At 48.8% G+C, this 24,797-nt stretch overlaps 1 protein-coding gene across 2 annotated transcripts in view; it reads right to left on the bottom strand.

Moving 5' to 3' along the window:
* LOC146202244 (uncharacterized) overlaps positions 1-24,797 on the bottom strand; it is a 369,509-nt gene that overhangs the window by 295,002 nt on the left and 49,710 nt on the right. The window lies entirely within an intron of this gene.

The following is a 24,797-nucleotide window of genomic DNA, read 5'->3' on the forward strand; positions in this document are numbered from 1 at the left end:
TGAATTCACTACAATAATAAAGCCAGCCTGCCTTAAAAACAGGAATCATTACAAGTGAATAATGAGTGATTATATCGCTGTTTTTCATGCCGCGCATCAAGACATGATTGTGACGTCACAGCCATCTGTCGGATATCGAAACCGAAACTGATGAGAAAAGAAAATTCAATTATAAATTATTTAGTGCTAGTATGCGAAAACTGCGTGCAGATCGATATACAGGAATGACATACCCAACATTAACAAGAAGAAAATTGTCACCAAAATTTGGTGCCTATAGTCCTTTAAGAGTATAGGCGCGACCGCGTTAACGGCTTTCGTGTGTGGCTGCTCCATTGGGGATCCTCTTTCGCGTATATGCGCTTTGTTAGTCGCTTGATCACTCATTAGCATACAGTCGCAAGCTACAATATTAAGTGCAGAACCACCCAACACTATAAAGCCCCGATTTAACCAAGCCGTATACGTCCGGGCCTGCGTGACGTAGGGAGGGGTAGCGTGTTTGACTAGGGATCCAAAAGTCACGTGGTCTCGTGACGTCACAAACGTCGACTAATCAGTGCTCGTCATCTGCCGACTACTACCAGGAAGATGCATGCTCACGACGCCAGTGCTGACAACGCCGATTTTTCAGCAGAATGGAGCCTTTAACACTCCCGCGTTAAAAACAAGGATCGAGCGAAGCAAGGCCGGAAAACAGCCTCTAAAGAACAATAGCCTCTACTCGTATCCATCTAGAAATCGGAGTCGACTTAGTGTGCTAACGCACCTCTCCTTATGCATTGATAATGAAAAAAAAAAATGGTTTAAATATCTCCGTGTCTATTATGTCATTGATGCATTCAAGGAATTAAGTCCTTTCAGAGAGTGCTTTACAAACAACCATATATCGCTTACAACGACCTGCCAAGTTGCAATCGGATTTGTTCCGTATGTTTAATGCATGTTCCCTGGCTCCATCATTTCAGCACAGTGCCGTTTTTTCCACTATAAACGATATACCAAATGCCTCATCTAAAGGTAATCAAGCTTTTCGAGAACACGCAGTGCCCTATAAGAAGAAAATTTCGTTCGGAGATAGACACTGTACATCAGGGAACATACAGAAGGAGATCCCAGAGCAAGCAGGCAGTTTCCGGAGTTCCTATCGGTAGTTGTACGAATGCGAATGCAAAGAAACAAACCACAACAACAACAAAAAAAAAAAAAGATGAGCAGGTCACAGAGAACGGAGAAAAAAAAAAGTCGGTATATATGAATAGAAATGAGGTAAGCAATATCCGAATAACAGAAGTTATAAGTAATTAGCAAAAAAAAAAATCAGATAAGGCCATAGAATATGAATGTAGTTTTTGCTTAAAAATACTCAACGTGCAGGTCGTTTAAAGCCAGTGGGAAGCTGGTTTCAAACTAACAGTGCAGAAAAAAGACTGGTTTGCTTTCCATTATTAGTACGTGCTGTTAGGAGTAATTGTTATAGGCAAATCTTGTTCATTTCTGGTTAATAAGCTCGCGAGTGTCAAACGAATTCATTGGTAAAAGGTTCTCTCAAGCTTTTCGAAAAGAACGTTTAGAAGTTTGAATTTTATCAGGGCGCGAACTGGCAGTATGCCATGGTCATGATGAAGTGGAAATGCACTGCCACTGTGTGGCGTAACAAATATTATGATGTGGATGGCTTGATTTTATAAATGTTGTAAAGGAGCCAGGCGAGTTTCGCAAGTGTTTGCCACGAAAACTTTCAATAGGTAATGTGGCTACGAATGAAAGCCAAACAGAGGTAACGTTGTGTTTCTCGAGATAAATATTGCCGCGCTTTCAGTAGTATATACGGATGCTGCATGTACATTTTTGGTTTAACTGCTCTGTATGTTCAGTGAATTTCAAATGAGAATCGAGGACAATCCCAAGAAATGTGCATTGGTTAACCGCATGTCGGATACAACTCAAGAAAAATGCGGAAAATGCTGTTCAAATGCTTCAAATGCGCTTATGTCAATGGCATCGACATGTTTTCAAAATGCCGTTTGGTTCATCCGATTTAGCCGTGGTGAACCCCTTTCATCTGCTACACCCTGCGTTGCCATGCTATAGAAATGTTCAAGTGGATCGGTTATCCACAAAGTCATGAGAGTCGGTCGACGCCGTTGGCTGTAAGAAGTCTTAGGGGAAAGGGGCAATTCTTTCTTCAGTTGTAACCAACTGCGGGCTATTAAAGTCGCGTGACCTAGCTTGAGTCACTTTTTTTTTTGTTCTCCAAAGCTGGTGGATTAGTAAAGACTAATTAGCTGACTTTTTTGGGAGCTGTAGATCGTCTTGAAAAACACCTGAATGCAATGTTTGCTCAAGCTTCTGTTTAGAGCACAGAACTTGAGCACATTTTCTTACCGGCTTTAAAAGACGATTCGCCCAGCATAAAGTGACAGCGGTGCTACTCAGTGTCCCAATTGGCGCGTCTCGAAGAGCGAAATCCTCTTTTATTTGGAGCGTCTTCCCCGATGGGACTTTCAGCGTGAACGTACTGGGCGAGAGATAAGGTTCTGCATCTGGTCACGTGACAGCTTTTACTGAACGCCAGTAAATAAAGCTGCGTAAGTGGGGGCAAACATTACAGATAGCAGTTTTTGAGTCTATACTCTCCGTATGAAGTAAATAATTAAAATACAACTAATTAGTGTTTACTAATGACACACCACGCGACTCTAAAAAGACTTACGCTGGCTTCGCTGAGCTAAGAGACTTAGTCTTTTTCAAAAGCATGGTTAGATGTTTGGCTGTGACACGTGATATGTTTCGCAGCATGACTGCCTCATAGGTTAATGCTGCATGCTTCAGGCAACCAACTCATACCAGCAGGCATTCCGCCCACATGGGAAGCTTTGGCGTTCAATCCTCTTTTTTCTACGCACGCATTTACAGTTGCAACGGTCACGTGTCGTGCTCAAAATGCGCACAAACAGCCACCGCACAATCACGTGCAAGTAGGTACAAGAGGGGTACAACCAAGATACTACATGGATGTTAGAACAGCAGACGTTCTCAGACATCAGCGGGGCCGTATGGCTTCAGGCCCGACTGCCGCATCTCACGGTGAGCAGCGCCTGCGCTGCTGACAATCACGTCGCGTCTCGCGCACTCAGCCAGCTAGAGACCCGGTTCCCGTTTCCGCGCGTAAGCAGGAAGCGTGGCCGACGACAAGCTGCTGAGAAAGGCTGCCGCGGAGTTGATGCAACCAGGGAGGAACGTCACGCACAAGGCGCGAATAAAGGAGCGCGGCAGCTGACGCCCACACAGCACAGGGCCGGCGACAATGGCACTCGCACAAGCTGTCGCCAGCGTGGAACGCGACTTGGGCGAAGAAACTTTCGCTCCAGGGCGCTGTGCTTGGGATTTAATTGTGCACAATGTAATTCGCACACTTTTAATTAAGACTAACCAAAAATCTAGTCCAGGCTCCACGCAAAGGCAGTGATGGATGACTTTTCGACGATATCACGTTCCATAAACTGTTGATTTCAGGTGTGCACTAGAGTGTAATGCAGCGTTTTCCGCTTGAAATGGTGGAGATACAAAATGTTTCGTAGCGTAATTTTGCATTGGAACAGTGGCTGTGGCATTAGTGAACATGGGTCAAAGCATGGAATTCACTAGCCCACGATAAACAATTTGTAATTAATTTTGATTTCGTTTACTCCGCAGTTCCTGCTTAGGTTCCAAGGTTGCCGAACGAAGCTTTCGACGTCATAAGCGAGTGTGAGATCCCATGACGCATGCAAAAGCTGTAATAAATTTGCTGCTTTCCAGTATTCATTCACATCAATTATTTCGCTAACCTGCTCCAGAAGCCCAAAATGAAAGCGACTTGAAAGAGAGATATTATATTGCGGTTTCTGTGCGTCTCACGTGACCTCATTAGTGACATCTGAATCATCGTTCGGCAACCTGAAACCAAAGCCGAAACTCTACAGCAGAAGAGATTGAGTAAAAAATTATTTTTACTGAGTGTAAAGAATTTCATTAATACCTTTTATGCATAATTCAAAACCACATGTACCCAAGAAATATTTCGCGTCTCGACCTCGCCGATTTGGGGCAATTTCTTTCTTTAGTTTTTATTTCAGGAGTATTAGCAAATTTTAATTCCCTGCCAATCCTGGGCTCACGGAACTGTACACAGAATGCCAGCAAATGAGGGTGGTGGTAGAACTTTAATCTCCAACAGATACAGGATAGGCGTCAACCTATCCGCCTAGACGCGACCTGAGTCGTATTACACCTAGCCGAGTTTCAGGGTGTGAGCTCAACAGTAGAGTCTCCCAAAATTCCTCTGTTTTTGTCTCTTGATTTATATTTTCGATATCTGGACACGTCCATATCATATGTACCAGATCCTGACATAGTTTGCATCTATCTGAGAATTGTTCCGGGTACCACTGGATAAGGGTAGCTGGACTTGGAAAAGTCCTTGTTTGTAAGCGCCTCCCTGAGATGCATTCTTGGCTGTCATTTAGTGTCCTGTCTGCCGGTGGGTATTCTACCCTGTTTAGTCGATAGTGCTCAGTGATCTCTTTATAACTGACTAGCCTGTCCCTGTTCACACTGTACTGAGGGTCAGAGCCTACCCGGAAGATGAGACCGCGGGCAAGCTTATGAGTTCCCTCATTTCTCTGAAACTGGGAGTTGGCCGGTGCCCATATTAGTCGGATTATTCTGTCATCCTGACATCTTACCAGTAGTCTCTTCGCCTGTGCAGAGACATTTCCCTTGAGAAAATTGCATATTGCTGTTTTCGAATCACTTATAAGCTATCGCAAGGGCAATGACCACCTCTTCAGCCGTGTCAGCTAAGCTCGTCCTGACCGAGCCGCTTATTCTTAGGTTTTGTTCATCATCTGTTACTACTGCAACCATAACATAGCAATTGAGCGAAGAAAATTTTAGACGATTTATTAACACAAGAACACATAGCATTTTTCTTTCTTTTTTTTTCATCGTCGTCGTTACATGCCGTATATGCGGTCAGTGTAGCACGCGACGACCTTTAGTTATGAAAATAAAAAAAGAAGAAGAAGCACGCAGCTTCTATAGTAGGAATGAATATACTGACAGCTGTTTTCAGACGGTGTTCTGCCTGATGAGCGATATGCGCGTTGCTAAAATAAAATACGTGAATCGTATACAACTGAGTGAACGGACTGAAAAATTGTGAAAAGCATTTAAAGGAAACAGCAAACCCGACGAGCGGAAGTACGCAGGGGCCAGCCAAAGTTTCTAAATTTGATGGATGCTGATTTTGGCTCCCCCGCCTTCCCCCCCCCCCCAAAAAAAAAAAAATCCATTTCTTTTCTTTCTCATGACTCTTTCCTTGTCTCCGTATCGCTCCTTATCGTTCTCCTGACTTCCTTGATCTTTCTCATAATGCGGACCCGAGCCCATATTTGGAGTTTTGCATCGTTTTGAAAGAGTCGTTTTCGCCACATTCTCTGATCCGTGGAAACAATACTTCTCAAACGACGATAACTCGGAATGGGGATCCGGTAACATTAACTACGCTGTCAGTAATGTGTCCTGACAAAAAGGGGGAAAAAAAAAGCACGTATAAAGTATTCAATTTGGTTTTGTTTGGTTTGGTGGGGTTTAACGTCCCAAAGCGACTCAGGCTATGAGAGACGCCGTAGTGGAGGACTCCAGAATTTTCGACCACCTGGGGTTCTTTGACGTGCACCGACATAGTACAGCACACGGGCGCCTAGCTTTTCGCCTCCACTGAAAAGCGGCCGCCCGCGGCCGGGATTCGATTCCGCATCCTTGGGCGCAGTAGTCGAACGCCCTAACCACTGCATCACCACGGCGGGGCAAGTATAAAGGATTCATTTCAATAAGCACAGTATGAAGTCACTGTGCCGTATTTTTTACGCGCGAAAGTTAGTACCCGCATATAGAAAAAAAAAAAAAAAAGATCGTCCGCCGGTGGCGTCGACCGTCTTAACCCTCGAGGCCTTGAAAAATCTCCACCATGCCTCTGACAAGTGGTAGGTAGTTGGCAGGTGACAAACACCGTGACCATAGCGCACCACGTTTGCAACACCACAGCCTCTAAAAATCACGCGCATGGTTCTAGGAAGTTGCATCTGAATGTCCACTTCTCTGACCACAAGTCAATGGAGGTCCTACTGAGCTTGGAGCCTTCACCTGCGACAAATATATACGGCTGCAGAACATCGCATGTGGTCTACGACACCCAAAAGATAGTTGCCACCGCACAGTAAATTATTAAAAAATTGCCATTGATGTACCTATCATTTTATAGGGGATAGCGCAACCATTTAACATGCTGTAGAAAAGGAACGCTCTCGGGTATATGCCGCATTAATCTCATTGATGGGCTATGTCTTTTGTTTGTTTTTTTTTTCTTCTTTGCTATGTCCCATTGCCCCAGATATACTTTTCGGGGCTGAAACCAAACACTTCGAAGCAGCAGGGTTTGGTACTGGGAACCTTCATGTTGAACTAGAGGGTGAAAATGACACGCTTATTACGGAGCATTTACGTCACCCCCTTATCATCGCACGATGTGACTATATGGGTAACATGCAACCCCGAATCTTTCAACACCAACCGCAACTGGCTTCCGCAGTTGTCGCCCGCCTCTTCATGTGATGTGCGTGTCGGGCTACGCTCTCCGCTCCTGGTTCCCACGTGCACTCGTCTCACCTCCCCCCCCCCCCTCCTCTTCTTTTCTTTATATGCGACAAGTGCGCTTTGAAATTTCTTTATTGATATGATATCGTACATCTCAGCCCTTTGGCTCCCAAATTATTTCTAAAAAAAAAAATGATGCAAAAAATAACTATTTGTTATTCTTCCTCCTTTGGATTGCACAAATAAGATAAATGACAAGAACCGCGAAAGTGGTAACTTTATTTACGCAAGCAATACCCAAATAAACCACTGAAAATGCAGCAAAATCTTCGGCTTCACTGCACAACTTTGCGGCAGTTCAGCTTCACTGCACATCCCTTTGGGTGTTCGTGGTTGTGCCTAAAGTGGCCGTCCGGAATGTTGCATTTCATATGTTTTAACGTCAATAAAGGTGGCTGGAAGCAATAAATTTTCCGAAAGAGTGAGTCTGGCAGCTGAAGCGCTTGTACTGTGGGCGCAAGGTGATAACGTGGCACCACCTCTCGACAGCACCGGCGTGACGCACTAAGTACGATAACGCGCGTTGGACTGCTGCCGAGTGGCGCATTCCTAGGCAGTGTAATTACGCGTTAATGACATATTTGTTCATTTATGTTATATACACTTCGGTCTGCGCCCGTTCAAGCTTAATAGACCCCTTTTATAAATGTTAAGTCGGCTTCGCCTCTATGTTGCATTCCCGACTAAATGCGGAACAGCAATTTTTTGAAACATTAAACTATAGCCACTGTATAAGTTATGCAGCAGAAAACGTTCGCGTAGTTCCCCTAATAGCATTACATGTATTTGTGGAGCAGTAGCATGAATTTAAACAATTTATCCTTGTTCTTCGTGTTTTTTTTTTTCTTTTTTTGCGACCAGTGACACCGTGTTTGGGAAAAGGAGAAATGTGGGAATGCAAACCTAACGAATTATGAAAGGGGTCTGTTTGAGATAGTCAACCCACTGATTCAGCAAAAAAAGCACTAACCAAACTTAATGAATTGCCGATGCGCAGCCGAGCAAGTTTTAACTACTGCGACAATAACGCGCACCGGCCAGCGTTGTTGCTGTTATGGAAATAACTGAAACTGCCACACAGCCAGTCAGAGATAAGCGGTCATCGAATCCCGGTAATGTCTCTGCGAGAAGAGCGGGGCTGTCATATGCCTGACAGCACCTTCGGCCAGTGCCGGCCGGTGAAAGGGGCACTGTTAGACTGCTCCCTTGAACGTATCAGAGTAGGGAAGATGGACATAAATTATTGCAGGCAAGAAAACAAAAATGGCAGTGGCTTAGCTCAGCTATGCCAGGGTATGCGTAGCGAGAGGTACGTTTCCCTGACTGAGCTAGTTGTGGTCATGCATGTTTAGCAATGAGAGCCATTTGGTACACACACTTTTTATTCATTTTGCTTGACAGAGACGAAGGTTGCCCGATAATTTGTGAAGTAGCATGCAGCGGTCTCAATTTTGTCTATACAGTATTTCGATTTGGCAGAGTCTCCAAACGCGAAGTCTCATACATTCGATTACTCACCGGTGTCAAGTCCATTTGGCTCCGCAGTCTCTCGCACACACTACACCTGTGTTCAAACGGATTGTTCACAAAGTCTGCTTCAGGGTCGCAATGCACTTTAGGAAACTCGAATGGAGTGATCAGTCACACGACGTGCCTTCGAATCCTCTTGTGCTGGTTCCCGTTGACTGAACTCTTACATAGGCCCCATCTCGGCGGTTATGCTCCGTCTATTACGCTCAGCAGTCTGGCATCACCGTTTGGCAAGCCGTTCCTCTCTCTGTTGGGGCGTCTACGCTGCTCTCTTCGCCTTCTTAAGCGCGGCGCTCAGTGCATGCGAACTATGACCGACGACAAAAAGACGGCAAAAAGTAATTGTTGTGTCGTCTGCCTAATGTTTCAATAGCAGACTACAAACGTGTGAGTTTCAAATATTAGTTTTTTGTAAGACTGCTCCTCGGAAAATAATGTTATTAAACAAAATTGATGTTAGAAAAATAAGCGACGTATGCGATAAGTAGCAGACGATTCGTAGGCGAGCGCCGGGCGGAGAACAGCAGCGCCAGTTTTGTCGTCACGAAGCGGAAGCACACGAAACCACGCTTTGTACCTTACCTGTCGGCACAACTACTCATCTAGGCACCGTACCCACTTCAAGCTTCTCTCAGCTTAGTGGCAGAAATGGAACCTTGCGCCGGATTCTGTCGCGTGCGTCTGGCACTGATGTACACTGTAGTAACGCATGGCAACAGCTTAATCAAACTGCAGCACCCCACCGACCCCAGTGCGCAACGTTGGCAAGGCGCAAAACTGCTGAGAAAAATAAGACTTTTAGGTTTTGAAACGCATTAGCCTCAGCCAACTGCTCAAGCAGCAGTAAAAGGAGCCACGTGATCTCACTGGTCCCTCTAGGTCGATAGGTCGACGCTAGTGCCGTTTGCTCCAGCGGTTGGTACCGCGCCCGATTCTCTCGAAGACAACGATACTTTGCTCGAAGACATGCACAGCGCCCTGAACACCTTTCGGATCATCGCCGAATTCCTTCACGGGTGCATTTAGTGCAGTGCCACTACTACCAACATTCTCGCAAAAAGCGCATACGCGTGGCTCTGAAGATGAGTTTGACATCTGACATCGACGCTTGCTACGTCGGCGAAATAAAAAAAAGAAGGTGAATTGAGGGGTGGAGGGGAGGGGAGAGAGGGACACTTAAACGCCTCCTTTAAGGGTATGCGCATAGAATATACTCATCCCAGAAATTTCTTGGAACGTCCTCTTGAATATTATATAACATTACAGAGTTGTTCCAGTTATTATTAGACCAAGATTATAAATAGGTACTACAATACTAATCCCCACCCCGTTATAACACAGGACTTGAACTTGCGTACAACACGCCGTGCGCAAGCCGACGGCTCCGCCGAGTGTCGGGAATGCCGCGAGGCGTACGTGGACGTCTCTCGGCAGGTTTATGCACGCTTTCAAAATTCACTTGCTTAGACAAAGTATACGTCGTGTGGGCGACTGATTATTCGCGAATTTACGTTCACATATGTGTTCAATAAAAAAAAAAAAAACAGTTCCGCGTAGATTAACTGCAGATTGAAAACTATTGATTCAACGTAAAACCAAGATTTAAACCGAAACCATACCTCAGGCCAGATATGACTGAACTGTTTGGAGTAATAACATGCAAGGAAAGCCCCGCAGCCGTAGCCTTGGCTGCGTAGCCACAGAAAGCTATCCCCACGACCAGCAATCTCGCACGTTTTCATTCGGCGGTCCTCCGCAACGATTACACGGAGTTCTTCCACGATGCCCAGAGTGACGATTTCGGCTGGGCGTCCACAGCGCGCTCAATTTTGGACGCTTTATGTAATATGCACGGCTGTCTGCTCCCTTCAATGGAAACGTCTCGCCGGTGCACGCGATAAATGCTAGCCCATTCGGTAAAAACATACTACGTCGGAAAAGAGCAACGAAACGCTTCTCGCTAAAAGCGGGGTTTCAGCTGAATTAAAAGGCCATGACATCACCACGTGAATGGCGGCGCCATCCTATAGAAATTCACCAAACTTGTCGAGCAACCCTCGCGAGATGACCGAAGCAGCAATCACCGCAAACATCAGAAAAGGGGGCATTGACAGACAGAGGTCCCGTATCGGTGTCCTACATACGCGGTCAGGCTGTACCACGCTGAAGTATACCCGCTGCAGTCAGTGCCAAAGGGACATAATGATTGCTACAGTTTGCATTTCCTCTTTTTTTCTCCCTTTCTCTCCACGTCCGCGCGCTCGACAGCCAGTCGGAAAGGGTGAAAGGGACACGATGTGCTGTAACGTCGGCAGGCGACACCGCCCAGTGGCGGCCGCCAAAGCGAATAAAGCACAGGGGACAGGGGCACCAACGTAGTAACACCGTATACCCGCAGCAGCGTCGTCCCGAGGGCGACCGGAACCGGAAGCGACAGGCTTCCGCTTCCGGAACAACTGGAACGCACGCACGCGTGGAAGGCGAGACCCCGCGTGTGCACACGACGCTTGAATGGTGAAACAAGCAGCAGATGCACGCCAGAGGCGGAGTTCGCAGGGGGGCCGTGGTGGTGGAGGCGGTTTTTCACGAACAGCGCGGTCACACGCTTTCATTTCTTGCTATTTTCACGACTGCTGTCGCCTCCAGCTTGAACTTTCTGCTCGTATTTCCAGTCCGCCGCTGTGAGCGTTTCTGCGCCGTCACAACCTTGAAGTCGCGTGTCACCGCGGACTCAATCTTTCGCGAAACGGTCATCTAGACCGTGTGCGCCTGTCCAACAACAGTGGGTCCATTAGAGGGGGAATCCGTTATCTCGGATCATCCGGCCGACGCCGCAGCGGCACGCCACAGAGGCTGCAGCGAACGAACAAGGGCAGATGCCGCCCTGTTTTGGCCACGAGTCGTTTAACGACAGCCAAGGCCAGACTGCGGACGCTTAGCTTCGCGTGTCAAGGTCAAGAATCACATCACGCGAAGAGGACGTTCGGCCGAGCCGCGGGAGCAGGCGCGAACAATTTTCTCGCGCTCCGCACGTTTTACGCTGACCACCGCGCTGGCCAGTGAAGACCAGCGAATGGGGCAGATGGCACGAGCGCCATGATGCACTGATCAAAAAATTCCGGTGCAGACAGAGAAGACCACTTAAATGTAGTTCGTATTATCAGCACCATAAATTTTGTACCAGGCGTGCACGAGAGGCATCAAAATGAACATACGCCTCTCTACTTTCAACGGAATGTAAAAATTGTGTCCTAAAGTTTGTTCTATAGTAACGTTGTACTATACAGTACCACGCAACACCACTAGAGCAAAAGATCAAAGATGGCGGCATCCACTGGGAAATTGGAAACACTTTCCGTGATCAGCTTTACGTACTTGAAGGGCCACCATTCATTGAAGATTCATGCCCAGCTAGTGGCGGTGTACAAAGATAGAGAGATTTAGCTTACCGTGATCCGCTATCCGCCACCGTGAATTTCTACCGCGCGTGGGCGGGGCACTCAAGCTGATTGGTACCGACGCGGCAGGTCTGTGTGCCGACATCCAGTATGTAGCGCCATCTATCGGCGTCAAGGGGGTCTGGGCATGCGCAGTGGAACGCGCAGTGGCGGATCACGGTAGCGGATCGCGGATCACGGTAAGCTAAAACTCTCTAATGCCACAGCTTACGAGAATCGTCAAATGGCGCGGATAATTTGAACTCTGTTAGACAAACCTAGAGGACGGAGTGGGAGACCACCGCTTAATAGTGAACCACAAATTGCTGCGAGAGCGGAGGCTCTTGTGCTCGCTGACCGGCGGATCACCGTCGAATAAACAGTGGAACAGGTCAATGTGAGTGCAGTCTTAGTGCACACCATTCTTGACAACAACCTGCACATGACGAAGATTGCCGTGCTTGCTAAAATATTCCGTCCGCATCGTGACAATGCGTGCACCGCTTCACTCAGCACAGGTGGCGGTTGCACACTTGGTCGTCTACAAAATATTGTCTTCTTGTCTATATTCAGCAAACCTCGCACCAAGTGACTTCTTTCCCTTCCCTCCCACAAATAACACAATGCGCGGCAAAGTTTTTCAGGACGACGACGAAGTAATTGCTCAAATGTCTGAAAAAAAGAAAAAGGAAAGTTAATAATGCCACACCCGACACACGAGCAAAGGGAGGCGTTCCTGACCAACGACAACCTAGATCAACAAGCCTAAAATCATCCAGCTAGTACGCAAGTCAGCTGCCAAGCGGAGCCCTGGACTATGCATGGTCACAGACTCACAGGCGATCTAGCTCCTTCTAATTATTATATTTAATAAATGTTCTCTGTCTCTCTCCCTCTCTTTCTCAAGTTGAGCTAATAATTTTCCTCTCCTGCCGGCGGTTCATTTCTCTCTGTAGAATTTGCTTGGAGATCACCCTCGCTCGACTAGGGCTTCCTCTATTTATTCCGATTCTCCTCTCCTTCGGGAAAGCACCAAAGGATGCGCCCTGAAACCAGTGTGCGATTCTGTTCACGACTATTCCTCTCCTAAATGAGAATTCAGTGCTTTTTTTCTTTTCTTTTTTATTCTTTAACGCGATAGCGCTAAGGTCCCGCCCCGCTCACCGAAAATCCGGCGTCGGTAGCCGTCCACCGGCGTATGCGTTGTGAGCGCTGGCAGACAATAGCTGGCAGCTGGCATGGCCGATCACTAACTGGACGCATAGGGTTGCCTGGCCTTACGTTTGGGGCAGGAGTTGCAAACTCGGACCTTTCCTTTCACATGGGACATCAGAATCAGCCAACCAGGCATTCCTGTTATCCTTACGATACGCAGGCACGCTTATACAAAGCGGGGCTTTATATGTGGGCTGGTAGCCTACGCTATCGCGAAGTGTCCCCCATATTTTTTATTGCTTAAATTCGCGTTTAAGACGTAATTATCTGAACACCCCACTTCTTGTACATGAGCCTTTTGTATCTGTAATACACCCACGAACAATCCCCCGCCGTGGGTACGTGCCATTGCGGCTGAGGGCAACGTGATCATCGTCACCTTCTTCCTATAGACCCTCAAAGTGAGGAGGCATAAGGCGAATATTTGCGGCCGCTCGTACAGCAGTGGCGGAATGCACGGTCTTGGCACATTATGCCAAATCTCACTCACTCCGTTATGCGTTTCCTCATGCCAATAATACGAACTTTATGAACGCCCCTCTTATAATATTTATAAGATTTCTTTCTGCTGGTATTGTAATCGGTGTGTTTGCGCATTCGATCTATGAACCGTATTCGCCGAAATCACCGTTTCAAAGCATGAAATGGGGCGTACGGCCGTTTGAATCCCTATCCCAAGCTATACTCCAACTTGCCTGCCAGATGTATGCTATATGCAACGAAAAAGCGTATGACATCACACGGAACGCCACACGACAAACCGTTGCGTCAGTTTTGGTATGAAAGTCGGGGAAGCCATACAGGCGAAAATACATATGTCGTCTGATCGAATCTGCGTCGCGGGCTACCTTCACGATATGTCACACCAGTGGCGAGTATATAGAGACGAACGACTGAAATGGCGGCGGCCTCAGTCGCGGAATGGTCTGCATGCATCCAGTGATGCATCGCGGATGCTCGGCTTGGCTCGCATGCTGCGTGCGTCATTTGACCACTTGATGACATTACCTCATTTTTCTTGCATGTCAGAAAGAAAAGAAAAAGCGCAGAAAAGACGGCGACGAAGGAAAGGGGACACACGAGCGATAGTGTCTGCCCCCTTTCCTTCGTCGTCATCCTTTTTTTTTTGCGTTTTTTTTTTTTTAAGATGCAACAGCTCCAACTAGCCCTTGCATCCTTGAGCCATTTTTCTTGCAGTCACTGGCATCTTTAGTACCACTTCGAGAACAAACACAAAACACGCTGCCTGCTTTTCCCTTAATGGGACAAGTAATACTTTCACATTAAAACTAGCAGGACGGGACATGAGAGTAGTATAGTTAAGTATAACCGTTCAGAGCTAGGAGCTTCGGACGCCGAGGACTAAAGATATTACAGATGGTTTTAAACCGCGTGCTATAATTCTAAACGAGTTTATATTCGTGCTGCACACAGAAGCAATAGCACTCGGACCTCACGGCTCAGTAGTCGAGCGCCCTAGCTGAGCCACCACGGCGGAGACCTTGTTCTATTGATTGGTTAGCAATCACCAATGCAATAGCTTTAAAGTTTCTACCATCCGCTGTACCGCATCCCTCTCCTACGATAGCCCACCAAATGAAAAGAGAGTAGGACATTCACTAACTGGCCAGTGCTGCGCTTGTTTCGGACAGGAAACGCGAAAGGAGACTGTCAATCAACACGCAAACTCTCATCGCGAAAGTGTCGAACTGCACCAGGGCCCCGCAGCACACACGGCAACTACAAACACCTCACGTGCTTCTCGGCCGCCGCCCGCAGGCATCGGGCGAACACGAACAGCGAAGCTGAATGGCCCGTTACATGTGTAAGTGCCGTACCCTGTGGGGACAAGTCAGAGCAGGCGGAAGCGCGCCCGTCGACCGCCCACGGGCAGTGCGCGGTTCCCGTCGCAACGCCGAGCCAGCGGGTACTTCCCTGCCAGGAGGGTCCCGCCGTGGGGGCCGGAAGCGCCGCTGGCGACAGCAGCGCGGGCTAGACAACACGCGCCGCACGCGCGGGATTGCGGTGCGCAGAAAGAATGCATGCCGCCCGGGCGACCACAGCGGCGAAGGTCGCACCTCGCGTGCCGAGGACGGCGCGGCGGGACGTATGTGTGCCACCGATCGGCAACACCACACGCGCACCTGCCGCAGTACCTGCGCCGTTGTGGCGCAGCTTTTTTATCGGCGCCGATAACCGCACTGCAGGGAGCCTCAGCAAGCAAATTGGAAGCTGCGATCGCGGCAGCAAAGAACTCTGCACTAACCTAAAGCGCTAGCGAGCGTTCGGTCGTTCTCTACCCTTCCAGGAACCTCACAACGAGTGACACTTGCTCGCGCCAGGCCACTCTACCGTGGAAACATGTAGTGGAAGGCGTGAGATATCTTTCTTTATCCGTTGTTAGGATCGGGCTTCTAGCCACGGTTTCCTCGGCCCCTGCAGCGGCCGACGACTGGAGTTGAGCTGGTGCGGGCGAGCGCCTGACGCCCGCTTACAAGCCCGGTGCTGCTCCGCATAGCAACGACGCACTTAGGAGAAGCCTCTGGGCTTAGCAGAGGCCAGTTATTCTGGCGCCTCAACAACTGCCGGCGCCATGAAGGCGCGCGCCTCTTCGCACAGCAGCGGGAACCCAGAGCGTTCGTTATTGGGCTCCTTGGCTCGCGGCCAACTACATCGTCCGGATTGGACAATTTGAAGACCAACGGGCCCCCATAAGAGAAGGCGCTCGGTCGGTGGTTGGGCGAGACCCGTCGAAAGAGTCGTCGCGTGCAGTGGTGTGCGCCTGCAGCGGACGTGGCGGAGTCTCCCTGGCCGTCGTTGTGCGAAGACAGTCGCGTGAAGGGAGTCACTTTCGGCCCCCGTGCCGGTATTGTTTTGTCTTGCACAATGATTGTAAATATTGTATAAATTCATATTTCGTTCACCTCATCGTGTGGACCTGGAGCCCTATAATACTCGTACACGAACCAGAACCGTGACACCGTTGAAGACGAGATACCCCACTATTCTTTCATCAATGTGCGCACACAATTAAGCATCAGGAGCCATGAAGCTGATAACCAACCTTGTATACTGATCCCCAACTCAGGCTCCCCCGGACCGCACATAATATTGTAACGGTTGTTACACTAAAGAATTGCTGCAACCGCTGAACGAGGGAACCGAGAGTGCTGAATCAGGAACGCGGGCAACAGGAACGGGCGGGCACTTCAACGTCCTCTACTTCGTTCCATTTCGCTCCTTCTTCTTCTAGCTCTAATGCACGTGTCACTGCCCCCTCCTCTGGAGCATCGCCCCGATGTTGTGTTACCGTCAGACAGAAGAGCAAGAAGAAAAAGCGTTCGAGTTACACCAATAGTCTGGCATCATGGGATAGACTACATGCAGCCTGAAAGTCAGTCGGGGGTTCGCTCGTAGTAGGGCTTATTTCGCACCACATGCACAACGTCACTGCGCCTGCCGGTGTGCGATGAATGAACCGGCGAGGCTGGTACAACTTCATACTTTACGTCGCTGAGGCGGCGGACAACAAGGTAAGGGCCGAAGTAGCGGCGCAGTAACTTTCCGGACAGCCTGCGGCGACGAACGGGCGTCCAGATGCACACATTGTCGCCCGGGTTGTAGGTAACGTAGCAGCGTCCAAGGTTGCAGCGGTCAGCATCGATCTGCTGCTGGCGGTGAATACGCTGTCTGGTCAGTTGCCGCGCTTCTTCCGCACGCTGAACATAAGTGGCGACAAATACGTCAAGTTCAGCCTCACTGCCAGGGAGGTCCACGGGTAGCATAGCATCCAGGGGGATGGTTACGTGGCGACCGAAGACTAATTCAAACGGAGTGAACCGCGTCGTTTCTTGTTGCGCGGTATTATACGCGAATGTTGCGTATGGAAGAATTTGGTCCCATGTTTTGTGCTCGACATCACCATACATGGAAAGAACGTCGGTCAAGGTCCTGTTGAGGCGTTCCACCAAGCTATTCGTCTGTGGGTGGTAGGCTGTTGTACGTCTTTGGCTGGTGTGCGTGAGCTTCAGTACAACCTGAGTGAAGCGAGCCGTAAATGCAGCTCCACGGTCGGTAACGATAGCTGCAGGAGCCCCATGACGCAGGACTATGTCGTGGACAAAGAATTCGGCGACTTCAGCAGCAGTACCGCTTGCAAGTGACGCAGTTTCAGCGTACCGCGTCAAGTAATCCGTCGCGACCGCAATCCACCGTTTTCCAGTGGACGACTTCGGAAAAGGGCCGAGGAGGACTATGCCAATTTGCTGAAAAGGGGTCTTTGGGGGTGCTATAGGCTGCAGAAAGCCAGCTAGTCTCAGAGGAGGAGATTTGCGCCGTTGGCAATCGCGGCATGTTGCTACGTATTTACGCACTGATGGTAGTAAATTGGGCCAGTAGTACTTCAGCCGAATCTTTGCCAGTGTGCGACTGATCCCCAGGTGGCCGGCGGCTGGTTCATCATGACAAGCGCTCAAGATTTCGGGCCGTAACTGGGATGGCACAACAAGCAGAAACGTCTTCTTCGTGCTGTCAAAGTTGCGCTTGTAGAGCACTCCACGCCGTAGAGTGAAGGACCGCAGCCCACGACGAAACAAACGGTGTACACTAGCATTAACATTCTCCAGGTACTCAATGAGTGGCGACAACTCAGAGTCGATCCGTTAAGTTGCGCCATACGAGAGATGCTGACGGCACAAAGGATAGGACAATCTTCAGTGATGTCTTGCGTAGCCGGTTCCACGGGTGCTCGTGATAAACAGTCTGCGTCTTGGTGCTGCCGGCCCGACGTATAGACGACTGTCATGTCGTACTCCTGTGACTGGAGGCTCCACCTGGCCAACCGCCCATAAGGATCTTTAATGCTGGCTAGCCAGCATAGCGAGTGATGATCAACACGAAACGGTCGCCCGTAGATGTACGGTCGGAACTTACTCAGAGCCCAGATGACGGCAATACACCCTTTTTCTGTCGTCGAATAGTTCCTTTCCGGACGAGAAAGTGTACGGCTCGCGTAGGTGACGACTCGTTCTGCACCATCCTGCCAATGTGTGAGGATCGCTCCGAGGCCGACATTGCTAGCGTCAGTGTGGATATCTGTGTCTGCATTCTCGTCAAAATGAGCTAGTATCGGTGGACTTTGCAGGCGGCGACGGAGTTCCTTGAAGGCTTCGTCTTGGGCATTCCCCTATAGAAAGGGTGTGTCACCTCGAGTAAAGGCTGTCAATGGCTCAGTTAGGCGAGAAAAATCTTTAACATAGCGGCGGTAATAGGCGCAGAGGCCAAGAAAACGTCGGAGGGCCTTCTTGTCGGTTGGGCGTGGGAAACTGGAGACGGCGGAAGTCTTGTCGGGATCTGGGAGAACACCTTGTGCGCTGACCACATGTCCCAAGAAACGGAGCTCCTCGAAGGCGAAATGACATTTCTCTGGCTTTATAGTTAATTGCGCGGACTGGAGAGCTTGAAGGACAATGCGCAATCGCTGCAAGTGTTGTTCGAAACTAGACTAAAAGATGACCACGTCGTCCAGGTACACAAGGCATGACCGCCACTTCAGACCAGCTAAAACAGTGTCCATCATGCGTTGAAACGTGGCCGGCACAAAACAGAGCCCGAACGGGAGCACCGAAAATTCGTAGAGACCGTCGGGCGTCACGAAAGCTGTTTTCTCGCTCGTCCACCTCGATCTGCCAATATCCGCTTTTCAGATCTAAGGAAGAGAAGAACCTGGCGTCTCGGAGTCGGTCAAGGGAATCATCGATCCTGGGTAGTGGGTACACGTCCTTTTCAGTAACCTGATTCAGTTTCCTGTAATCAACGCAGAATCGTAACGTGTTGTCTTTCTTTTTCACTAGGACGACCGGCGACGCCCACGGACTTGTTGATGGCTGTATAACATCGTCCGCAAGCATTTAATCGACTTGCACTCTAATAGCCCCCCGTTCTTTAGGCGAAACACGGTATGGACGCTGACAAACTGGTGGCGTGGCTGAATCGATGACGATGCGATGCTTGGCTTACGGCGTACGTCCGACCTTGGAGCTCGTCGCGAAGCAATTTTTAAAATCAAGTAGCAGGGACGACAGAAGGTTCTTTTGATGAGGTGGCAAACTCGGGTTGATTTTAACCTTCTGAAGGGCGTTGTGTGCAGCGGCATCGTCATGAAGATTCATCTCCACGGAGCACAGGTTCGGCAACCCATCTACATCGTGGAGGAAGGCGACAGCCATTCTCTTCGCGAGGTGTTGAATTTCATTGGTGCAATTCGTCAGGAAAACAGTCGCACAGCCGTCATTCAGGTCGACAAGACCGCGCGCAATAGCCACTCCCTTCTCGAGCAACAGCGAAGGGTTACTGTCCGCAATACCTTCGTAGTCGCGAAACCAGTCGTTCCTAACACCAGCACACTGGACCGTGGTGGCAGCATTACGTCGTCTTCAACAATACGCAGAGCGTTGACTCTTGGGTCTTCTGTGTCACTGTGCGCCAAGATTTGCTTTGTCGAAAATGTGACTCGCGCCTCGTGTAGGTCAATCACAGCACCGTTTGCCTGTAGAAAGTTAAGGCCCATGGATCAAATCCCTCGACCACTCGCGCAGGACGACGAATTCACCGACGTAGATGAAACCGCGGATGCTGATTCGGGCTGTGCACCGTCCGGCGGGGCTAATGAGGTGACCTCCAGCCGTGCGAATGCGAGGGCCCAACCACGGCGTCAAAACTTTGCTCAAGTCCTGGGCAAGGGCATGGCTATCACCGAATAATCTGCTCCAGTATCAAGTGAAGCGACAGCGTCAGTACCGTCAATTGTCACACACAAATCAGAGGTAGCACGTCGGATGCTGTCGCTACCCTGCCCCTGTACGAGGAGATGCGGCCACCAACGAACACAGAGCCCAAAATAATCGTGAGTCGCTGCCATGACTGGGCCACTGCAGTGACTGAGAGTAATGCCGTCCCGCGAGAGCCTACTGTGCGAATAATTTTACACCTAAATAATTTTTTAAAATTTCACAGTACGCAGAATATGTTGTTGCGTTATTTGTTTCGGCTGCGTATCTGGCGTCAAGAGTACATATTCGGTTCGCGATCGAATGCGAATGAGTTCCCCAAACTCAGTCAATGAAGAATGTGATTCGAACCTAATGGCATTAAATTTTCTCGTGTAGCAGGGGAATAATGACATTAGATGCTCATGTCATTCAATACGAATGACATTAAATTTTTTCGTTTGACAGGGGTATTATATTCGCCTGGGTTCATTCATAACACGTCATGTCGATTTCTGTTGACGCATATTTACTTTCTTGCTAATTTAGTAAAGATAATAGCCCCTGGGAACCTACAAAAACAGCTCAATCTGCAGCCAGCAGTTTGTGAATGGCGAAAAATCAAATTACCCTAAGAGCTTATCGTACCTACCTACAGCATTTCCGACTGTTTACAGATGCTCGACCCCAGGACATCTGAGAGGTATCAAGGGTAATTCTATTAATTTTAGTGGCGACATAGATCGCACCACGTTTCATGCATGACATTCAATGGTTTAGAAACTCTTTGTGCACGTGTTTACAGAGACTGCGCGAGCCGTGAAGCATTGCCGATAGCGTGTGCATGCTACTCAATCTAGATTTTGCACAGCTGGCTCTTAAGTTTTCAGTAATAGAATATATTTCGGTTCGTGCACTTGCTGATAGGGCAGGCTGCAGCTCTTCTATTTGTGGAAATAATGATGTTTCTAACAGGCACGAAGTTGGAACTTTGCCACACGTGTAACACTTTTGCGATGGTTGGGTGCTAACTCTGTGTCCCGACTGGAAATTTTACTTAGGTTCACCTTAATTAACTTTCCTTTTTGTATCTAAATAAGAATCTTTTGCCTGAAAAGTTATTTGGCAGTTGTGATATTTTATTCGCCGCAACTCATTTCGTAACTAACAGCTCCTGAAGATTGCTGGACGCACGTTTGCATTGCTTTCGAATTTCGTAAAAATGAAAGTTCGTGGGAACCAACAGACATCAGTCTCCAGCCAGAATTTCGTTAATGACGACGAGTGAAATGACCCGAAAACTCTGTATACCTACCCACAATATTCCAACAGCTTACAGATGGCCGCGGGAGGAACATCTAAGATGTAGCAAGTGTAAATTTATTTTTGGTAGTTTTCATGCATTTAATTTCAACCTGGGTAATGCAAGCTAGGTAATTACATGGCACAAAGTTTTCAAATAAAGCTTTTCACCTGCTACAGATGAAGCAAAATTGCTGTACGTGATGCCGGCCAATAATAAAAAAAAAGAAATCATGGGTTTGAAACGCATACTTTAGCATGAAAGTTGAAGAGGTCAAACAATCACTAAATGCCTTTCAGCTTTCTTCTTGTTTCATATAAAAAACATGGGTTTGAAACGCAGACTTTAGCATGAAAGTTGAAGAGGTCAAACAATCACTGAATGCCTTTCAGCTTTCTTCTTGTTTCATATCAAGCGCAACTTGCAATGTGTACAAGCTACGCGCGTAGGCATCGCGAAAAACCGGGGTAAGTAGCGTTGGGCGACAGGACATGAAAACGTAAAAAGGTACTTCTGAGCAGCCGGGGTTGCCGCACTCGCTTCTTAAGCTTACATTCAAAAGCAGTAATAGATAATACCACGATCGTCGTGTGCGATTTTCATCTGCCGTGGTGGCGGTCTAGTTATGCAAAGCTCTCCACTAAAGTATCTAACGAAGCTCGAGAGGGGACTGCATGCGGGGAGGTAGTCGCACCAAAAATAGCGCTACTTGAAATAGTCGTTGTTTTGAGCTACAAACGATACCCTCACGCTATTTCAACGACGCATTACAATCGTGTCGAATTCAATAAATATGGTGCAAATTATTTCCGATTACTCCAGCACGTTTTCCTATACACAAGCGTGCCGCCAAAGCGCCTGCTCCGCTCACCTCTCAACGGCCGCTTGATCGGGCGCGCGAAACAGCGTTCCACTCTTGAAAAACTAACAGAACTTATCAATTTTTCTCCAAACATGCCGTCCAAGTGTGTGTATTGATTTTAAAAAGCCAAAAGAGAGATGGTGCTCATGATAAGCTTTACGGCGCAGCCGGTCTTGGTGACTGCTATTTGAGGCAAGCATTTCGCGTGAACGTGGGTAGGGTTGTGCCGCTTCGCGCGAAGTCCGACAGTGACTTTACACAGAAGTCCACTTTGGAGCAATGAAATTCATTTTCGGACGCTGTCTCCATGGAAATAATCGCCATGCACCCGCACAAACGGTAGATCAAATGTGCGAGCTTCTGCCACGCTTGCTGCAGCAATGGGGCAGCCGGGGACTGTGCCCCGCCTGTGCTTTCCGCAGCCGCCGGTAGGTGGCTTTCAGTAGCGCCCCTACAGGCGGTGCGCGGTGCGTATTACCTGAGCCACGGCCGGTCGCGCTCTTCCTCGAGACTGGCCGTGCCTGAACATGACGAAGGTTGCCGCGCACGTGCGAAAATCTTTCGCCCGCTCCATCATAATACACCGGTTCATTCAACACAGGTGACCATGACAAAGGCAAATTACTTAGGCGGCGAAATATTGCGCCATAATTCATATTATCCCGAATGCACTCCAATTTATTTCTTTCCGTTCCCTCCCTCAAAGTATACCCTGGGCCAGAAACATTCCCAGACGACGAGGAAGAGTGGTTGCTCAAGACGACCCTTTTCATTAACTCTCATAATGAGGAGGTGAAAAGCAAGGATCTGCTGGAGTTGGTCCATCAGTAACTGAAGTGCATTGTGCTGAGAAGAGGATATGTAGACAAATATGAAACTCCCACTCAAGTCTCATTTCTGCATTTGTGTTCCTTTACGCCAATAATACGAACTTTATGAACGCCTCTCGTACACATCTGGCCATTATACGGTGCAGAAAGGAGTATCTGAAATATTGTTTGCATTGATTAATGATTAAGCCGACTGGGCGAATAGAACGGGCCGTGAGAGAGGCCCGGAAGGCTGAATCTTCCCAGAGCGCACTGCCGTGGGCGTGCTGCGGTCTGCCTCTTTACACTCTCGGCTGGTGCGCTGCGGCCCATCGTTAAGGACTCGCGCTGGCCGGTCGCTGTCCCGGAGATTCATGTCGAAGCATGCTCGGAGGAGCGGGGAGATCCCGTAAGTTAAGCTCTATATGTGAGGCAGATCCAGTAACTTCTGCTCTATATGTGAGGCAGCTTATGACACGCCGTCTGTTTCGTAAACAGATCTTTCCTTTATAGTGCGTTAGCGCTAAGTGCCTCGTTAGCGAGAAATTCGTCTTATCTGGCGGTGAAGCCTCGAATTACGCACATGCCTCTGGCAGGCAGTCGCTGCCACGTGACATGGCAGAGCCCTGATTCGTCGGTGAGTTGTGTGACGTCACGAGACCGCATTACATGACCGAGTTGGCAGGAGCTGCCAACTTGGGCAGCGCTTCTGAGGTGTGCGCAATTTCCGACAAGAGTCTGTCACGAATACTGAAGAAAGGTGTCTCACTATTGTGTGAAGGTGAAGTGAAGACCATTTTTTTTTTTTTTTTTTATGTGTCACGTCTGCAGGCCAGACTAGCCATCCGGAACCTAGACGACGCAGGCAGCCTCCCCGTTTTATTTGATTTCAATCTCCGCGAAGCCTCTGCAGGAAAAATTCCCGCCTTTATGTTCATTATTTTATAGCCTCACAATTTAGTATAATCCGCAAAGCGCACCCGCAAACGACCGTCTCTCCTTTCCCTGATTTTGACAGAAAGGAAAATTAAGCTCTCCGCAAAAATAAATTCCTTCCCTGGGCGCATGCATGCCGAAGAAACGAACGAAGACACAAAGAAATAACCATTGCCGCTTGTTTTGATGACAGAAACTCGTATTTGATCGTCAATGTTAAAAATATAGATTGGCATGGTTGTTCGACAAAATTTTAAACAACGCTGCTTTCTGCCAACCTTTTTCTCACAACCCTTGTTTTTCCAAAAGCCTTACACGGGAATGCAGACACAGCATAAGAGGGCACGCCGCGGAAAGGAAAACAGCGATGCCCATCGCTCGAGGAAGGAAGTAACCGCCATCGGCCAGCGTGGAGAAGACAACGCGCGCGCAGCGGCATCGGCAGCCAGGAGAAACAGAACAGAGCGCGGCGGCCAACGCAAGTAACAAGCAAGCGACGGGCACAAGGCGGGGAAGGGAAGGTACGGCAGCAGTGGTACCGGCGTTCCCGCCCCTTGTTTTCGCCCGCTACTGCCGTGCGGGTGCTTCCCCTTGTCGATGAGGGTGGGTAGGGGGTCCCTTCGACGGTCAGTCACGCTCCATTTAGCGGAACAACCTCGATCGCCGTCGCGCCCGCGCGCCTTCGCTTCGGTCTCACGACAGCAAGAACCTGAGAGCAATTAGGTTTACACCGGTTTACACGAAGCGCGGCTTGTAAGCGCGCTCTCGCGACGACTTTCGCGCGCATATGCGCCGAGCTGTACCGCGGAGCAGCCCGCATAACACAGCGGAAAACAAATCTTCACGTTTCATTAGCCGCGCCGAGCACGTTCGCGCATTCGCGGGCGCATCGTGCACACCGCGACCTTCCGCACGAAGCGCGCCTTTCGTTCGCGGCCGACCGTAATACCTGCGCGGTCTAAAATGGGAGACCCCGTTTGTGAACAGTCATCGCAGATGGCGCGGCTCTCCATTCGGCAATACATGCGTAGCAGGCGATGCCGATAGGCAGTTAATCCAGATTCTCTGACATTAAGAACCCTATCGTGAGTACTCATTAAGCTCGCATGCGCTATTTGCAATGACCAGCCTTGGTACCTAAAGGACTTGACCAGAAACATATCTGGAAAGCATAACTCATTCTACGGTAAGCATCGACCACGCGGCAAAAATAAACGAACTTTTAGTTCGCGCCCA

The sequence above is a fragment of the Amblyomma maculatum genome, chromosome 1 (genome assembly GCF_055883805.1).
Source record: "Amblyomma maculatum isolate TAMU_Amacu chromosome 1, ASM5588380v1, whole genome shotgun sequence".
Lineage (NCBI taxonomy): Eukaryota > Metazoa > Arthropoda > Arachnida > Ixodida > Ixodidae > Amblyomma > Amblyomma maculatum.